Below are 19,535 nucleotides of genomic sequence, written 5' to 3'. Positions count from 1 at the left end.
TCCGGACGCGGATGATTTGAGCCATATAACTCAACAGCCCGGAGAGTCAGCCCGAAAACTTTGGAACAGGTTTCTTACTAAATAGAACCAAATTGTCGACTGTCCGGACGCCGAAGCATTGGCAGCTTTTAAACATAGCGTCCATGAAGAATGGCTCGCCAAACACCTTGGCCAAGAAAAGCCAAGAACGATGGCAGCATTAACAAGCCTCATGACCTGCTTTTGCGCAGGTGAGGATAGCTTGCTAGCCAAATGCAGCACCAGCGACCCTAGTACATCCGAAGTTAGAGATGGAAACGGGAAATCATGGTGCAACAGCAATAACAAACGCCGGAACAAAGGAGACAGCACGAAGAGCACGGTAGTAAACGCCGGATTCAAAAGCTCTCGGCCAGGTCAGAAGCCGCCCTCTAAAGGCGCCAGCGACGAACTGTCCAGCCTGAATAAAATTCTGGACCAAATATGTCAGGTCCATAGCACCCCTGGCAAACCAGCCAATCATACCCATAGAGAATGTTGGGTCTTCAAGCTGTCCAGCAAGCTCAACGCCGTACACAAGGGGGAGGATACAGCAAGCGAAGATGAGGATGAGCCTCTCAAGGGAGACGCTGGGGAACAAAAGAAATTTCCATCAAAGGTCAAAACAGTAAATGTGTTGCACGTGATCAATGGAAGAAACAAAACGGCACTCCTAGAAAATTACGCCCGAAGTCCTATCACCACGGAGTCCTGCCACTGGTTGTCTCAACCGGTCACTTTCGACCATCGTGATTACTCAGCATGTATCCGGCGTGCAGGATGGGCTGCCCTGGTATTAGACCCAATAATTGAAGGATACCGCCTCGCACGAGTCCTGATGGACGGTGGCAGTAGTCTAAACCTGATATACCAGGATACAATCCGTGAAATGGGGATAGACCCAACAAAAATTCGCCATAGCAATATTACCTTTAAAGGAGTAACGCCAGGCCCAGGGGCTCGTTGGACGGGCTCCCTGCTACTAAATGTTATATTCGGCTCCCCCGGTAACTTTCGGAGCGAACATCTAACCTTCCACATTGCTCCGTTCCAAAGTGGCTATCAAGCACTACTCAGATGCGAAGCTTTCGGTCGCTTTAATGCAATACCACACTACGCTTCCCTCACACTCAAGATGCCCGGTCCACGCGGCATCATTACAGTGAACGGAAACATTAAGCGATTTCTGCACTAAAAACGGCCTCACCAACTAATTAGCAGGTCCCCTATTACAATACAAGGGGCTCAACGTGCGCAGACAAGTGGCAATTCTTACTCACCTTGAATTATACATGGTTTATTTAAAAAACTATCTTTTTGCACGACAGCTTTTTTACCTAAGCTCCCCTCTTTTATAGATAATCATCGTGCTACACCCGTCCAGGATACAGCACAACTGAGACACAGGCGCAGACATGCAGCAGGGACCCGCTCCAAGGATTCTTTTTAGATTAAGACCGTGCATAAACCTTTTTTTACTGTCTCTTGTTGATACATATCCACCGAATTCTCAGCACAATTGAGAAGGATGCTGACGTCTTGGCATGTGGCCACGTCAGAATAACGCACGTACCTGGACACAAGGGGCTTCTTACAAGCGGCACTATTTCGGCCAGGTTTATACCATAAAGACCGAATACCTTAGGGGCTGTTCGGCGTCGCAAGTTCGGCCTTATATGCATCAGGTCCGAATCATTGTCTTTGGTCAAATGTTGGGTTTGCCCGGCTCCTGTGTTTTGGTGCCTTACGTTCTGCTTTACCGGCTAAGGTAGCACCAGGAGAACTACTACGATTGTGCCCTGGTTCATCCGGACGAGCGCCTCAGTAGAGAAAGCCGAAAACCGACTGTCATGATATAGCGTGAGACTGGTCAACCACTCGATGACCTATCGGAATGTTAGAATTCCTCCGCCTTAACGAAGGGCCGTTTTCCGGCCAGGCATATACGCACCCCGCGATCGGGAGAGTGCGAAGCCACCAGGGGCTATCTAGTAGCCCCACTGTCAAACTCCTATGGCTAAGTGAAAGTGTTCAAGCATTATAGTCCGGTTGCCTCGCTCGCTGCACTATCACCTCCTTATCAGGACAAAGACGTTGGGTTAAGTGTGAACACGCGTTTTTTGCGAGCACCTCCGCATTATATGCGTGGGAGTTGAAGTCGACGGATGCAATCTTTCAGGTTATACACATGTATACATAAATGGCCGCACAGGAGGCAACATACTACTTTCAGGAAAAAGTATAAACACGACCTTATAAAAACTTCATAAAAGCATTATGTTTACAATGAGAATACATATCACTCAAACATAATATTTTTCGAGCACTGGGCCTCTATCAAACGAGCACCCTCAAGAACTTCCTTGAAATAGTGTTCGGCAGCCACACGGCCTATGGCCGAACCCTGCGCCGCAACAGTGGTAGCATCCATCTCCGCCCAGTATGCTTTAACACGGGCAAGGGCCATCCGCGAGCCTTCTATGCACGCCGACCTCTTCATCGCATTAATGTGCGGCACCGCATCAAGGAGCTGCTGCACTAAGCTGCAATAGCTATTCGGCTTAGGCCCTTCCGGCCATAATTGATCCACAACAGACCTCATGGCGAGTCCATACAACCTATTCAGTTCGGCCCATTCAGCTAGCTGGTCAGTCAATGAAAGCAGACGCTCTGGAACGTGGAATTGCGTCCAGAACAGCTTGTCCACTTCACGATCTGTCTGACCTTGGAAGTACTTGTCCGCATCGGCAGCGTTCGCCGCCAAATCCATATACGCATCTGCCGAGCTCCACAGCCGATCCAGAGGGGCATACCATGGATCTCCGAACTTCCTCTGTAACATGAAGGGTTTTCCAGCCGCAATATCTCCGGCTTCCCGCAGCTCCTCCTTCGCTCTCATAGCAGAACGGGTGTCTTTGTCTGCCGCCGCGGCCTTCTCAAGGTCCGTTGCCTTCGCTTGGTTTTCTTTCTCAAGGACCCGGCAACGGTCGGCAGTGTCTTTCAATTCTACGGCCATCTAGGCCATCTTCTCTTGGCTCTCGCAATGTGCGGCCTTCTCGGCTTTCAACTCTTCGGCTGCCTTCAAAGTAGCCGCATTACTACTCCTCGCTTGTTCCTTGGCTCGGGCAAGTTCCGCCCGCAAGGCTTGCACGGTGGCAGCCCCATCTGCAGTCACAACATATTAAAGTTACTGGCATTATGATGCTCTTACTATGTGGCGTTCACCGGATAATAACACTTACCCAGTGCCTCGTCAAGCCTCTTGTTAACAAGCTCGATGTCGGCGTCTGCCGCATCCAGTTGCCGTTTTAATTGGGCAAACTCCCTAGTCCGGCTAGCCACCGGAGTTCGCACCACCTGCACATAAAAGCAGATTGGTTATTACCTGGGAATTTGATCCTCTGTTCGCCGCCATTCTCGACGACAACCAGAGTCTCAGGGGCTACTATAACATGTGCAGTACTATCAGATATTATCTCACATACCTCAAAGCCTGTCAATAGACTCATAAAGGCTTCATGTAATCCGCTTTCAGTGGACGATATTCTCTCCATCACCGTACCCATCAGCGTACGGTGCTTTTCTGAGATGGCCTCTCGCCCCACCAACTCCCTCAGAACGTCCGACCGCACACTAGACGGTGCCGGACTCTTTCGTATGCTCTCTTCGGGAGCCGGACACTGGGGACTTCTGGGGTCTATGGGACTATCTTCTGGCCTCACCGGATCCAGAGAGGCCCTCGATGACGACACTTCGGGGTCGCCCGCTTCTGGAGCGGAGGAGTCCGGGGAGGCGTTTCGCTCTCCATCATCTCTGAAAGAAGATCCCCCGAAGACGATCTCATTTGAGAGGGGCTGAGGCCCGAACTGCAAGATATATGCGGTGGTTGTTTTCTCAGAGGAAAAATATAGCATACTCTTACTATTAAAATATTTGGGATCACTTACGACTCGTTGGAGGGCAGATCCCCTCGCGGACTTTGTGCGGCAAAAGCACCCCCCGAGGCAGGACCCTCTGTGGGAGACTTCTTCTCCCGTTTGGAGGCTTCGGCTTCCGGATCCTCAGAAGCAGTCCTTTTCCTCCCCCGGTCGTCCTCCTTCGTGGAAATGCTCATTCCCTCGGTCGGAGCGGGTAGCGATGGGGGCAGCGTTCGCCCGTATTATCCCCCTCGGTATCTTCCTTCAAGGGTTCCGGCAAGGTGCGACCTCGAGCATCTTCTCCAATACCGGATTTTCCAAACCCTCAGGGAGGGGGGCCAAACACCGAATCATCTTCGCCTTTGTTAGCCAATCCTAGTCAAAAAGCAAACTCTCAAAAATAACCTCGAATAAAAGACAGTGTGTTCTGCTAGAGGATTTCTTACTTGTTCAGCGACGTGATTACTGCTCAGGCCTACGTCCTCGGTGATATCCGAACACTCCACTTGAGGTCCGAAGAATGACTTGTACATCTCCTCGTGCGTCAGGCCGAGGAAACATTGAATGGCACGTGGTCCCTCTGGGTTGAACTCCCACAAGCGCAGGGGCCGGCATTTGCAAGGCTGGACTTGACGAACCAGCATAACTTGTATTACCGCGACCAAATTAAAATCTCCCTCGAAGAGATCTCTGATGCGGCTTTGCAGTATAGGCACGTCCTTCACTGGACCCCAGCTCAGGCCCCTGCTAATCCATGACATCAGTTGTGGTGGGGGGCCCGGGCGGAAAGCGGGGGTAGTCGCCCACTTGGAACTTCTGGGAGCCGTGACGTAGAACCACTCCCGTTGCCATAATTCGGATACCTCTCGAAAGGAACCTTTCGGCCATGGAGCTCCTGCCATCTTTCCTATTGATGCACCTTCGCATGCTGCATGCTGCCCCTCGATCACCTTCGGCTGTACTTCAAAGGTCTTGAGCCACAGGCCGAAGTGAGGGGTCACACGGAGGAAGGCCTCATAGACGACAATAAATGTCGTGATGTGGAGAAAGGAGCCCGGAGCTAGGTCACGGAAATCTAGCCCGTAATAGAACATCAAGCCCGTGACGAAGGGATCCAGAGTGAGGCCTAGACCTCGGAGGAAGTGGGAGACGAACACAACGTTCTCGTTGGGTTCGGGAGTAGGGACGACCTGCCCTCGGGCAGGCAGCCGATGCGAAACCTCGGCGGTCAGATATCTGGCCTCCCTCAACTTCTTAATGTCCTCTTCCATCATGGAGGAGGGCAACCATTGGCCTTGAGGGCTGGATCCGGACATGATTGAAGATCCGGAGCACCTAACCTGGGCTTTGGGTCTTAGTACTCGAGGTGGGGGAAGGGTTGGTTGAGCACGAGAGGGAAAAAGCGAAAACCTTGTCCCCTTATAAAGAGGGTGAATATCAAGCGTCCGCTCCATAGCCGTTTTGGACTTAGCTATAATCTAGGAGTCCTAGACACGATTGGGTTACCCACGAACCGCATTAATGAGAATCCCGTAATCAGGGGAACACGATCTCCGCTTTGGCAAGACGTGTCAAGAAACCGCCGCGCATTATGTATGGAGCTGGTTAAGAGAAACGGTTCGAATAATCACCGGGCCATGACGTAACGTCATGTTGCCAAAACAAGCTAGCGGATTAGATCTGCGAAAGCGTTATTCTCTCTACGGTGGAATGTGGAACTTATTTTGCAGGGTCAGACACTATCCTCGTATTCAAATTCTTCTGTGATGTATTCGGAGAAGGAACCCGCCTTGCAATGCCGAAGACAACTGCGCGCCAGACTCATCGTCATTGAATCCTGGTTCAGGGGCTACTGTGGGAGTCCTAGATTAGGGGGTCTCTGGACAGCCGGACTATCTCCATTGGCCGGACTGTTAGACTATGAAGATACAAGATTGAAGACTTCGTCTCATGTCCGGATGGGACTCTACTTGGCGTGGAAGGCAAGCTAGACAATACGTATATGGATATCTCCTCCTTTTTAACTGACCTTGTGTAACTCTAACACTTTCCGGTTTCTATATAAACCGAAGGGTTTTAGTCCGTAGGACAACAAATCACAACATACAATCATACCGTAGGCTAGCTTCTAGGGTTTAGCCTCTCAGATCTCGTGGTAGATCTACTCATGTAACACCCATATCTTCAATATTAATCAAGCAGGACGTAGGGTTTTACCTCCATCAAGAGGGCCCGAACCTGGGTAAAACTTCGTGTCCCTTGCCTCCTGTTACCATCCGGCCTAGACGCACAGTTCGGCACCCCCTACCCTGTTGGGGAACGTAGTAATTTCAAAAATTTCCTATGCACACGCAAGATCATGGTGATGCATAGCAACGAGAGGGGAGAGTATTGTCCATGTACCCTCGTAGACCGATAGCGGAAGCGTTATAAGAAAGCAGTTGATGTAGTTGTACATTTTCACGGCGCGACCGATCAAGCACCGAAACTACGGCACCTCCGAGTTCTTGCACACGTTCAGCTCGATGACGATCCCCGGACTCCGATCCAGCAAAGTGTCGGGAATGAGTTCCATCAGCACGACGGCGTGGTGACGATCTTGATGTTCTACCGTCGCAGGGCTTCGCCTAAGCACCGCTACAATATTATCGAGGATTATGGTGGAGGGGGGCACCGCACACGGCTAAGACATCTCAAGGATCAATTGTTGTGTCTAGAGGTTCCCCCTGCCCCCGTATATAAAGGAGAAAGGGGGGAGAGGCGGCCAAGGGGAGGAGGCACGCCCAAGGGGGGGGGAATCCTACTCCAAGTAGGATTCCCCCCTCTTTCCTAGTCCAAGTAGGAGATGGGAAGGAAGGGAAGGAGAAGGAGAAGGAAGGAGAGGGAGGAAAAGGAGGAAAGAGGGGCCGGCCCCCTAGTCCAATTCGGTTTGGGCTAGGGGGGCCGCGTGCCCTGCCTCCTCTCTTCCACCACTTGGCCCATGAGGCTCATTGCTTCTTCCTCGTATTCCCGTAACTCCCCGGTACCCCCGAAAATACCCGAATCACTCGGAACCTTTCCGATGTCCGAATATAGTCGTCCAATATATCGATCTTTATGTCTCGACCATTTCGAGACTCCTCATCATGTCCCCGATCTCATCCGGGACTCCGAACTCCTTCGGTATATCAAAACTCATAAACTCATAATATAATTGTCATCGAAACCTTAAGCGTGCGAACCCTACGGGTTCGAGAACAATGTAGACATGACCGAGACACGTCTTCAGTCAATAACTAATAGCGGAACCTGGATGCTCATATTAGCTCCTACATATCCTACGAAGATCTTTATCGGTCAAACCGCATAACAACATACGTTGTTCCCTTTGGCACCGGTATGTTACTTGCCCGAGATTCGATCGTCGGTATCTCAATACCTAGTTCAATCTCGTTACCGGCAAGTCTCTTTACTCGTTTTGTAATACCTCATCTCGCAACTAACTCATTAGTTGCAATGCTTGCAAGGCTTATGTGATGTGCATTACCGAGAGGGCCCAGAGATACCTCTCCGACAATCAGAGTGACAAATCCTAATCTCGAAATACGCCAACCCAACATGTACCTTTGGAGACACCTGTAGAGCTCCTTTATAATCACCCAGTTATGTTGTGACGTTTGGTAGCACACGAAGTGTTCCTCCGGCAAACGGTAGTTGCATAATCTCATAGTCACAGGAACATGTATAAGTCATGAAGAAAGCAATAGCAACATACTAAACGATCAAGTGCTAAGCTAATGGAATGGGTCAAGTCAATCACATCATTCTCCTAATGATGTGATCCCATTAATCAAATGACAACTCATGTCTATGGTTAGGAAACATAACCATCTTTGATCAATGAGCTAGTCAAGTAGAGGCATACAAGTGACACTCTGTTTGTCTATGTATTCACATATGTATTATGTTTCCGGTTAATACAATTCTAGCATGAAAAATAAAAATTTATCATGATATATGGAAATAAATAATAGCTTTATTATTGCCTCTAGGGCATATTTCCTTCAGTCTCCCACTTGCACTAGAGTCAATAATCTAGTTCACATCGCCATGTGATTTAACATCAATAGTTCACATCACCATGTGATTAACACCCATAGTTCACATCGACATGTGACCAACACCCAAAGGGTTTACTAGAGTTAATAATCTAGTTCACATCGCTATGTGATTAACACCCAAAGAGTACTGAGGTGTGATCATGTTTTGTTTGTGAGAGAAGTTTAGTCAACGGGTCTGCCACATTCAGATCCGTAAGTATTTTGCAAATTTCTATGTCAACAATGCTCTGCATGGAGCTATTCTAGCTAATTGCTCCCACTTTCAATATGTATCCAGGTTGAGACTTTGAGTCATCTGGATCAGTGCCAAAACTTGCATCGACATAACCCTTTACGACGAACCTTTTGTCACCTCCATAATCGAGAAACATATCCTTATTCCACTAAGGATAATTTTGACCAGTGTCCAGTGATCTACTCCTAGATCACTATTGTATTCCCTTGCCAAAATCATTGTAGGGTATACAATAGATCTGGTACATAGCATGGCATACTTTATAGAACCCATGGCTGAGGCATAGGGAATGACTTTCATTCTCTTTCTATCTTCTGCCGTGGTCGGGCTTTGAGTCTTACTCAATTTCACACCTTCTAACATAGGCAAGAACTCTTTCTTTGACTATTCCATTTTGAACTACTTCAAAATCTTGTCAAGGTATGTACTCATTGAAAAAACTTATCAAGCGTCTTGATCTATCTCTATAAATCTTGATGCGCAATATGTAAGCAGCTTCACCGAGGTCTTTCTTTGAAAAACTCCTTTCAAACACTTCTTTATGCTTTACAGAATAATTCTACATTATTTTCGATCAACAATATGTCACTCACATATACTTATCAGAAATGCTGTAGTGCTCCCACTCACTTTCTTGTAAATACAGGCTTCACCGCAAGTCTGTATAAAACTATATGCTTTGATGAACTCATCAAAGCGTATATTCCAACTCCGAGATGCTTGTACTAGTCCATAGATGGATCGCTGGAGCTTACACATTTTGTTAACACCTTTAAGATTGACAAAACCTTCTGGTTGCATCATATACAACTCTTCTTTAAGAAATCCATTAAGGATTGCGGTTTTGTTATCCATTTGCCAGATTTCATAAAATGCGACAATTGCTAACATGATTCGAACAGACTTTAAGCATCGATACGAATGAGAAAATCTTATCGTAGTCAACACCTTGAACTTTATCAAAAACCTTTTTCGACAAGTCTAGCTTTGTAGATAGTAACACTACTATCAGCGTCTGTCTTCCTCTTGAAGATCCATTTAATCTCAATGGCTTGCGGATCATCGGGCAAGTCAATCAAAGTCCATACTTTGTTCTCATACATGGGTCTCATCTCAGATTTCATGGCATCAAGCCATTTCACGGAATCTGGGCTCATCATCGCTTCCTCATAGTTCGTAGGCTCGTCATGGTCAAGTAACATGACCTCCAAAACAGGATTACCGTACCACTCTGGTGCAGATCTCACTCTGGTTTACCTACGAGGTTCGGTAGTAACTTGATCTGAAGTTACATGATCATCATCATTAGCTTCCTCACTAATCGGTGTAGTAGTCACAGGAACAGATTTCTGTGATGAACTACTTTCCAATAAGGGAGCAGGTACAGTTACCTTATCAAGTTCTACTTTCCTCCCACTCACTTCTTTCGAGAGAGACTCATTCTCTAGAAAGGATCCATTCTCAGCAATGAATAACTTGCCTTCGGATCTATGATAGAAGGTTTACCCAACATTTTCTTTTGGGTATCCTATGAAGATTTACTTCTACGATTTGGGTTCGAGCTTATCATGTTGAAACTTTTTCACATAAGCATTGTAGTCCCAAACTTTAAGAAACGACAGCTTAGGTTTCTCGCCAAACCACAGTTCATACGGTGTCGTCTCAACGGATTTAGATGGTGCCCCTTTTTAACGTGAATGTAGCTGTCTCTAATGCATAACCCCAAAACGACAGTGGTAGATCGGTAAGAGACATCATAGATCGCACCATATCTAATAAAGTACGGTTATGACGTTCGGACACACCATTACACTGTGGTGTTCCAGGTGGCGTGAGTGGTGAAACTATTTCACATTGTTTTAACTGAAGGCCAAACTCGTAACTCAAATATTTTCCTTCTGCGATCATATCGTAGAAACTTTTATTTTTGTTACGATGATTCTCCACTTCACTCTGAAATTCTTTGAACTTTTCAAATGTTTCATACTTGTGTTTCATCAAGTAGATATACTCATATCTGCTCAAATCATCTGTGAAGATTAGAAAATAATGATACCTGCCGTGAGCCTCAATATTCATCAGACCACATACATCAGTATGTATGATTTCCAACAAATCTGTTGCTTGCTCCATTGTTCCGGAGAACGGAGTCTTAGTCATCTTGCCCATGAGGCATGGTTCGCAAGTATCAACTGATTCATAATCAAGTGATTCCAAAAGCCCATCAGCATGGATTTTCTTCATGCGCTTTACACCAATATGACCTAAACGGCAGTGCCACAAATAAGTTGCACTATCATTATTAACTTTGCATCTTTTGGTTTCAATATTATGAATATGAGTATCACTACGATCGAGATCCAACGAACTATTTTCATTGGGTGTGTAACCATATAAGGTTTTATTCATGTAAACAGAACAACCATTTATTCTCTTACTTAAATGAATAACCGTATTGCAATAAACATGATCAAATCATATTCATGCTCAACGCAAACACCAAATAACACTTATTTAGGTTCAACACTAATCCCGAAAGTATAGGGAGTGTGCGATGATGATCATATCAATCTTGGAACCACTTCCAACACACATCGTCACTTCACCCTTAACTAGTCTCTGTTCATACTGCAACTCCTGTTTCGAGTTACTACTCTTAGCAACTGAACCAGTATCAAATAACGAGGGGGTTGCTACGAACACTAGTAAAATACACGTCAATAATCTATATATCAAATATACCTTTGTTCACTTTGCCATCCTTCTTATCCACCAAATACTTGGGGTAGTTCCGCTTCTAGTGACCAGTCCCTTTGCAGTAGAAGCACTTAGTCTCAGGCTTAGGTCCAGACTTGGGTTTCTTCACTTGAGCAGCAACTTGTTTGCCGTTCTTCTTGAAGTTCCCCTTCTTCCCTTTGCCCTTTTCTTGAAACTAGTGGTCTTGTCTACCATCAACACTTGATTTCTACCTTCGTTGATTTCAGCATCACGAAGAGCTTGGGAATCGTTTCCGTTATCCCTTGCATATTATAGTTCATCACGAAGTTCTACTAACTTGGTGATGGTGACTAGAGAATTCTGTCAATCACTATTTTATCTGGAAGATTAACTCCCACTTGATTCAAGCGATTGTAGTATCCAGACAATCTGAGCACATGCTCACTGCTTGAGCTATTCTCCTCCATCTTTTTAGCTGTAGAACTTGTTGGAGACTTCATATCTCTCAACTCAGGTATTTGCTTGAAATATTAGCTTCAACTCCTGGAACATCTCATATGGTCCATGACATTCAAAATGTCTTTGAAGTCCCGATTCTAAGCCGTTAAGCATGGTGCACTAAACTATCAAGTAGTCATCATATTGAGCTAGCCAAACGTTCATAACGTCTGCATCTGCTCCTGCAATAGGTCTGTCACCTAGCGGTGCATCAAGGACATAATTCTCCTATGCAGCAATGAGGATAAACCTCAGATTACGGATCCAATCCGCATCATTGCTACTAACATCTTTCAACACAATTTTCTCTAGGAACATATCAAAATAAACATATGAAAGCAACAACGCGAGCTATTGATCTACAACATAATTTGCAAAATACTACTAGGGCTAAGTTCATAATAAATTTAAGTTCAATTAATCATATTACTTAAGAACTCTCACTTAGATAGACATCCCTCTAATCATCTAAGTGATCACGTGATCCAAATCAACTAAACCATGTCTGATCATCACATGAGATGGAGTAGTTTTCAATGGTGAACATCACTATGTTTATCATATCTACTATATGATTCATGCTCGACCTTTCGATCTCCAGTGTTCCGAGGCCATATCTGTATATGCTAGGCTCATCAAGTTTAACCTGAGTATTTCGCGTGTGCAACTGTTTTGCACCCGTTGTATTTGAACGTAGAGCCTATCACACCCGATCATCACGTGGTGTCTCAGCATGAAGAACTTTCGCAACGGTGCATACTCAGGGAGAACACTTGTACCTTGATAATTAGTGAGAGATCATCTTATAAAGCTACCATCGAACTAAGCAAAATAAGATGTATAAAAGATAAACATCACATGCAATCAAAATATGTGACATGATATGGCCATCATCATCTTGTGCCTTTGATCTCCATCTCCAAAGCATCGTCATGATCTCCATCATCACCGGCATGACACCATGATCTCCATCATCTTGATCTATATCAATGTGTCGTCACATGGTCGTCTCGCCAACTATTGCTTTTGCAACTATTGCTATCGTATAGTGATAAAGTAAAGCAATTATTTGGCTCTTGCATCTTATGCAATAGAGAGATAACCATAAGGCTTTTGCCAGTTGCCGATAACTTCAACAAAACATGATCATCTCATACAAAAACTTATATCTCATCACGTCTTGACCATATCACATCACCACATGCCCTGCAAAAACAAGTTAGACGTCCTCTACTTTGTTGTTGCAAGTTTTATGTGGCTGCTACGGGCTTAGCAAGAACCAATCTTACCTACGCATCAAAACCACAACGATAGTTTGTCAAGTTGGTGCTGTTTTAACCTTCGCAAGGACTGGGCGTAGCCACACTCGGTTCAACTAAAGTTGGAGAAACTGACACCCGCCAGCCACCTGTGTGCAAAGCACGTCGGTAGAACCAGTCTCGCATAAGCGTACGCGTAATGTCGGTCCGGGCCGCTTCATCCAACAATACCGCCGAACCAAAAGTATGACATGCTGGTAAGCAGTATGACTTATATCGCCCACAACTCACTTGTGTTCTACTCGTGCATATGACATCTACGCATAAAACCTAGGCTCGGATGCCACTGTTGGGGAACATAGTAATTTCAAAAATTTCCTACGCACACGCAAGATCATGGTGATGCATAGCAACGAGAGGGGAGAGTGTTGTCCACGTACCCTCGTAGACTGATAGCAAAAGCGTTATAACAATGTGATTGATGTAGTCGTACGTCTTCACGGCCCGACCGATCAAGCACCGAAACTACGGCACCTCCGAGTTCTTGCACACATTCAGCTCGATGACGATCCCGGGACTCCGATCCAGCAAAGTGTCGGGAATGAGTTCCGTCAGCACGACGACGTGGTGACGATCTTGATGTTCCACCATCGCAGGGCTTCGCCTAAGCACCGCTACAATATTATCGAGGATTATGGTGGAGGGGGGCACCGCACATGGCTAAGAGATCTCAAGGATCAATTGTTGTGTCTAGAGGTGCCCCCCTGCCCCCGTATATAAAGGAGCAAGGGGGGGAGAGGCGGCCAAGGGGAGGAGGCGCGCCCAAGGGGGGGCAATCCTACTCCAAGTAGGATTACCCCCTCTTTCCTAGTCCAAGTAGGAGAGGGGAAGGAAGGGAAGGAGAAGGAGAAGGAAGGAGAGGGAGGAAAAGTAGGAAAGAGGGGCCGGCCCCCTAGTCCAATTCGGTTTGGGCTAGGGGGGCTGCGCGCCCTGCCTCCTCTCTTCCACCACTTGGCCCATGAGGCCCATTGCTTCTTCCTCGTATTCCCGTAACTCCCCGGTACCCCCAAAAATACCCGAATCACTCGGAACCTTTCCGATGTCCGAATATAGTCGTCCAATATATCGATCTTTACGCCTCGACCAGTTTGAGACTCCTCGTCATGTCGCCGATCTCATCCGGGACTCCGAACTCCTTCGGTACATCAAAACTCATAAACTCATAATATAACTGTCATCGAAACCTTAAGCGTGCGGACCCTACGGGTTCGAGAACAATGTAGACATGACCGAGACACGTCTTCGGTCAATAACCAATAGCGGAACCTGGATGCTCATATTGGCTCCTACATATTCTACGAAGATCTTTATCGGTCAGACCGCATAACAACATATTTTGTTCCCTTTGTCATCGGTATGTCACTTGCCCGAGATTCGATCGTCGGTATCTCAATACCTAGTTCAATCTCGTTACCGGCAAGTCTCTTTACTCATTTCGTAATACCTCATCTCGCAACTAACTCATTAGTTGCAATGCTTGCAAGGCTTATGTGATGTGCATTACCGAGAGGGCCCAGAGATACCTCTCCGACAATCGGAGTGACAAATCCTAATCTCGAAATACGCCAACCCAACATGTACCTTTGGAGACACCTGTAGAGCTCCTTTATAATCACCCAGTTATGTTGTGACGTTTGGTAGCACACAAAGTGTTCCTCCGGCAAACGGGAGTTGCATAATCTCATAGTCATAGGAACATGTATAAGTCATGAAGAAAGCAATAGCAACATACTAAATGATCAAGTGCTAAGCTAATGGAATGGGTCAAGTCAATCACATCATTCTCCTAATGATGTGATCCCGTTAATCAAATGACAACTCATGTCTATGTTTAGGAAACATAACCATCTTTGATCAACGAGCTAGTCAAGTAGAGGCATACTAGTGACACTCTGTTTGTCTATGTATTCACACATGTATTATGTTTATGGTTAATACAATTCTAGAATGAATAATAAACATTTATCATGATATAAGGAAATAAATAATAGCTTTATTATTGCCTCTAGGGCATATTTCCTTCATACCCGAGATCCGCCAGTTTTGACACCGACAATGGGTTTCTGAACCCATGGTTCTCTTTCGTTACCGTGCTTCCTAGCAATGAAGTCTCTCTTATCATAACATTAATTCTTTGATTGTGGGTTATCAAGATCAACAGCAGGTTCAATCTCTACATCATTGTTAGTGCTAGGTTGAGCATCAACATGAACATCACTGTGGGAGTCCTGTATTAGGGGGTGTCCGGATGGCCGGACTATATCTTCAGCCGGACTCCTGGACTATGAAGATACAAGATTGAAGACTTCGTCCCGTGTCCGGAAGGGACTTTCCTTGGCGTGGAAGGCAAGCTTGGAGATACGGATATGCAGATCTCCTACCATTGTAACCGACTTTGTGTAACCCTAACCCTCTCCGGTGTCTATATAAACCCGAGGGTTTTAGTCCGTAGGACAACATACAGAACAACAATCATACCATAGGCTAGCTTCTAGGGTTTAGCCTCTCTGATCTCGTGGTAGATCTAGTCTTGTACTACCCATATCATCAATATTAATCAAGCAGGACGTAGGGTTTTACCTCCATCAAGAGGGCCCGAACCTGGGTAAAACTTCGTGTCCCTTGCCTCCTGTTACCATCCAGCCTAGACGCATAGTTCGGGACCCCCTACCCGAGATCCGCCGGTTTTGACACCGACATTGGTGCTTTCATTGAGAGTTCCTTTGTGTCGTCGCCGTTAGGCTTGATGGCTCCTACGATCATCAATAGCGATGCAGTCCATGGTGAGACCTTCCTCCCCGGACAGATCTTCGTTTTCGGCGGCTTCGCACTGCGGGCCAATTCACTTGGCCATCTGGAGCAGATCGAAAGCTATGCCCCTGGCCGTCAGGTCAGATTTGGAAGTTTAAACTACACAGCTGACATCCGCGAGGACTTGATCCTCGACGGATTCGAGCCACCGCCGAGCGCGCCGCACTGTCACGACGAGCATGATCTAGCTCTACCGCTGAACAGTGCCCTGGAGGCCGCACCCGCATCGGCTTCGACCCTTAATTCGGAGCCAACTGCGCCGATTGAGGATGGGTGGTTGGACGCCGCCTCGGGGGCTGTGATCCCAACTGCGATCGAGCCAAACACTAGCCCTGCACTCCGCGAGACTCGTGACTCCAAGGAGCCGGACTCCTCTCCGGACTCCGAACCCTCCGCGCCCCTGCCAATCGAAACCGATTGGGCGCCGATCATGGAGTTTACTACCGCTGGCATCTTTCAACACTCGCCTTTCGGCGATATTCTGAAGACACTAGAGTCTCTCTCTTTATCAGGAGAGCCCTGACCGGACTACGGTCGGCAAGGTTGGGATACGGACGATGAAGAAATTCAAAGCCCACCCACCATCCACTTTGTAGCCACTGTCGACGATTTAACCGACATGCTCGACTTCGACTTCGAAGACATTGACGGTATGGACGCCGATGCAGGAGACGATGAAGAACCATCGCCTATTGGGCCCTGGAAAGCCACCTCGTCTTATAACATATACATGGTGGACACCCCAAAAGAAGGAGATGGTGATGGAACAGCGAAGGATGACCCCTCCAAGAAACAGCCTAAGCGCCGGCGTCAGCGCCGACACTCAAAATCCCGCCAAAGCAAACACGGCGATTCTGGCACGGGAGATAATAATACTCCGGAGAGTGTCAAAGAAAACCCCCTCCAGCAAGATTCAGCAAGGGAGGATAGAGAAGCCAGCCCTCATGAGAGAGCGGAAGACAGAGAAGTCGAGGACGATAATTATATGCCTCCCTCCGAAGATGAGGCAAGCCTCGACGACGACGAATTCGTCGTGCCAGAGGATCCCGTCGAGCAAGAGCGTTTTCAATGCAGGCTTATGGCCACGGCAAGAAGCCTCAAGAAAAAACAGCAACAACTTAGAGCTGATCAAGATTTGCTAGTCGATAGATGGACTGAAGTCCTTGCAGTCGAAGAGCATAAACTCGAACGCCCCTCCAAGAGCTACCCAAAGCGCAGGTTGCTACCCCGATTAGAGGAGGAAGCACTTAAACCTACATCACCAGCACTTGATACGGCCGACCGGCCACCTCGTGGCCGCGACAGAGAGGCCTCTCGGCCCTCCACTCAAGCCGCACCTCGTACCAAGGCATGGGAAAATGCGCCTGACCTGCGAGATATGTCGGAGGACAAGGCAAGGCAAACAAGATCGATCTACGGATCGCGTGGGCGCCCCACGACTCGAGATGGTAACCGTCACGCCAGACACGAATCCGGCAGGGCCGAACACAATAGACAAAGCTCATTGGAGCTACGTCGTGATATAGCCTAGTACAGAGGTGCCGCACACCCACTATGCTTCACAGACGAAGTAATGGATCATCAAATCCCCAAGGGTTTCAAACCCGTAAACATCGAATCATATGATGGCACAACAGATCCTGTAGTATGGACCGAGGATTATCTCCTTCATATCCATATGCCCCGCGGCGATGATCTCCACGCCATCAAATACCTCCCACTCAAGCTTAAAGGACCAGCTCGGCATTGGCTTAACAGCTTGCCAGCAGGATCAATCGGTTGTTGGGAGGACCTGGAGCCGCATTCCTCGACAATTTCCAGGGCACTTATGTGCGACCCCCAGACGCAGATGACCTAAGCCACGTAATTCAGCAGCCAGATAAATCGGCCAGGCAATTCTGGACACGGTTCCTAACAAAGAAAAATCAAATAGTCGACTGTCCGGACGTAGAGGCCCTAGCAGCCTTCAAGCACAATATCCGTGACGAGTGGCTTGCCTGGCACCTTGGAAAAGAAAAATCGAAATCTATGGTAGCACTCACGACACTCATGACTCGCTTTTGCGCGGGAGAAGACAGCTGGCTTGCTCATAGCAACAATATGACCAAAAACCCTGGTAATTCGGATACCAGGGACAGTAGTGGCAGGTCGCGTCGCAACAAGCAGAAGCGCCGCATTAATGATGACAATGCTGAGGATACGACAGTTAATGCCGGATTCAGAGGCTATAAATCCGATCAGCGGAAAAAGCCATTCAAAAGAAATCCTAGGGGCCCGTCCAGTTTGGACCGAATACTCGACCGCTAGTGCCAGATACACGGCACCCCCAAAAAGCCGGCCAATCACACCAACAGGGATTGTTGGGTGTTCAAGCAGGCAGGCAAGTTAAATGCCAAAAATACTGACAAGGGGCTGCATAGTGATGACGACGAAGAGCCTCGGCCGCCGAACAACAGTGGACAGAAAGGTTTTCCCCCACAAGTGCGGACGGTGAACATGATATACGCAACCCACATCCCCAAGAGGGAGCGAAAGCGCGTGTTAAGGGACGTATACGCGGTAGGGCCAGTCGCCCCAAAGTTCAACCCAAGGTCCTCCTGCCCGATCACCTTTGATCGAAGGGACCATCCCACTAGCACCCGTCATGGCGGATTCGCCGCATTGGTTCTAGACCCAATTATTGATGGATTTCATCTCACTAGAGTCCTTATGGACGGCGACAGTAGCCTGAACCTGCTTTACCAGGATACAATGCGGAAAATGGGCATAGATCCCTCGAGGATTAAGCCCACCAAAACGACCTTTAAAGGCGTAATACCAGGTGTAGAGGCCAACTGTATAGGCTCAGTCACACTTGAAGTGGTCTTTGGATCTCCGGATAATTTCCGAAGCGAGGAGTTAATCTTCGACATAGTCCCATTCCGCAGTGGCTATCATGCACTGCTCGGACGAACCGCATTCGCCAAGTTCAATGTGGTACCGCGCTACGCATACCTTAAGCTCAAGATGCCAGCCCCTCGAGGAGTAATTACGGTCAGTGGAAACACCGAACGCTCCATCCAAACGGAGGAGCACATGGCGGCCCTTGCAGCGGAAGTACAAAGCAGCCTCTCCAGGAAGTTCTCTAGTCCAGCCATTAAACGTTCGGACACCGTCAAGCGCGCCCGGAGTAACCTACAACAAGACCGCCTGGCACATTCCGAGCAGGCGTAGCAATGCAGCCCCAACCCCAGCCCTCGCAAAAATGCGACGCCAGTGCTTCGTGTACATAACTACGCTCTAGAAATACCATGGGTACAGGGGGAGGGGCACCATCACGGCACGCCCGAAACACGGCTTAAACCGCACCAGGGGCTGCCGATTTTTTTAATTTTCTCTTACTTTCATGACTGTCGGATTTCGGGTTTCGACAGACCCTTGAGGTTCAAACACGGGGGTGCGCGCAGAGATTTCGCCTTCTACCTACCTGCACCCCTCCGCCTCGCTAAGAACTAAGCTATGGAAAGAACAGCACAAGAGACACAGAGTTTATACTGGTTCGGGCCACCGTTGTGGTGTAATACCCTACTCCAGTGTGTGGTGTGGTGGATTGCCTCTTGGGCTGATGATGATGAGCAATACAAGGAAGAACAGCCTCGCGAGGGTCTGTTCTTGGCTAGGGGGATGAACTGCTAGGAGGAGTTCAGTCACCCTTCTCTCTCTCTCTCTCTCTTCTTGATTCTCTCTCTGATTTCGATCCAATCTCCCATCTCTAATCTCTGATCTCCCATCTCCGATCTCCCCTCTACCCTGTGGGTGGCTAGTCCTATTTATAGGCAAAGGCCCTGGGCCTCTTCCCAAATATTGAGCGGGAAGGGCGCCAACAATTGGCCATTTTGAAGGGGAACATCTGGTACACTTTTCCTGACTAAAGTTGGTC

Source organism: Triticum dicoccoides, chromosome 2A (assembly GCF_002162155.2).
Source record: "Triticum dicoccoides isolate Atlit2015 ecotype Zavitan chromosome 2A, WEW_v2.0, whole genome shotgun sequence".
Lineage (NCBI taxonomy): Eukaryota > Viridiplantae > Streptophyta > Magnoliopsida > Poales > Poaceae > Triticum > Triticum dicoccoides.
The sequence above is the reverse complement of the archived record's forward strand: the minus strand, read 5'-3'. Positions refer to the sequence as shown.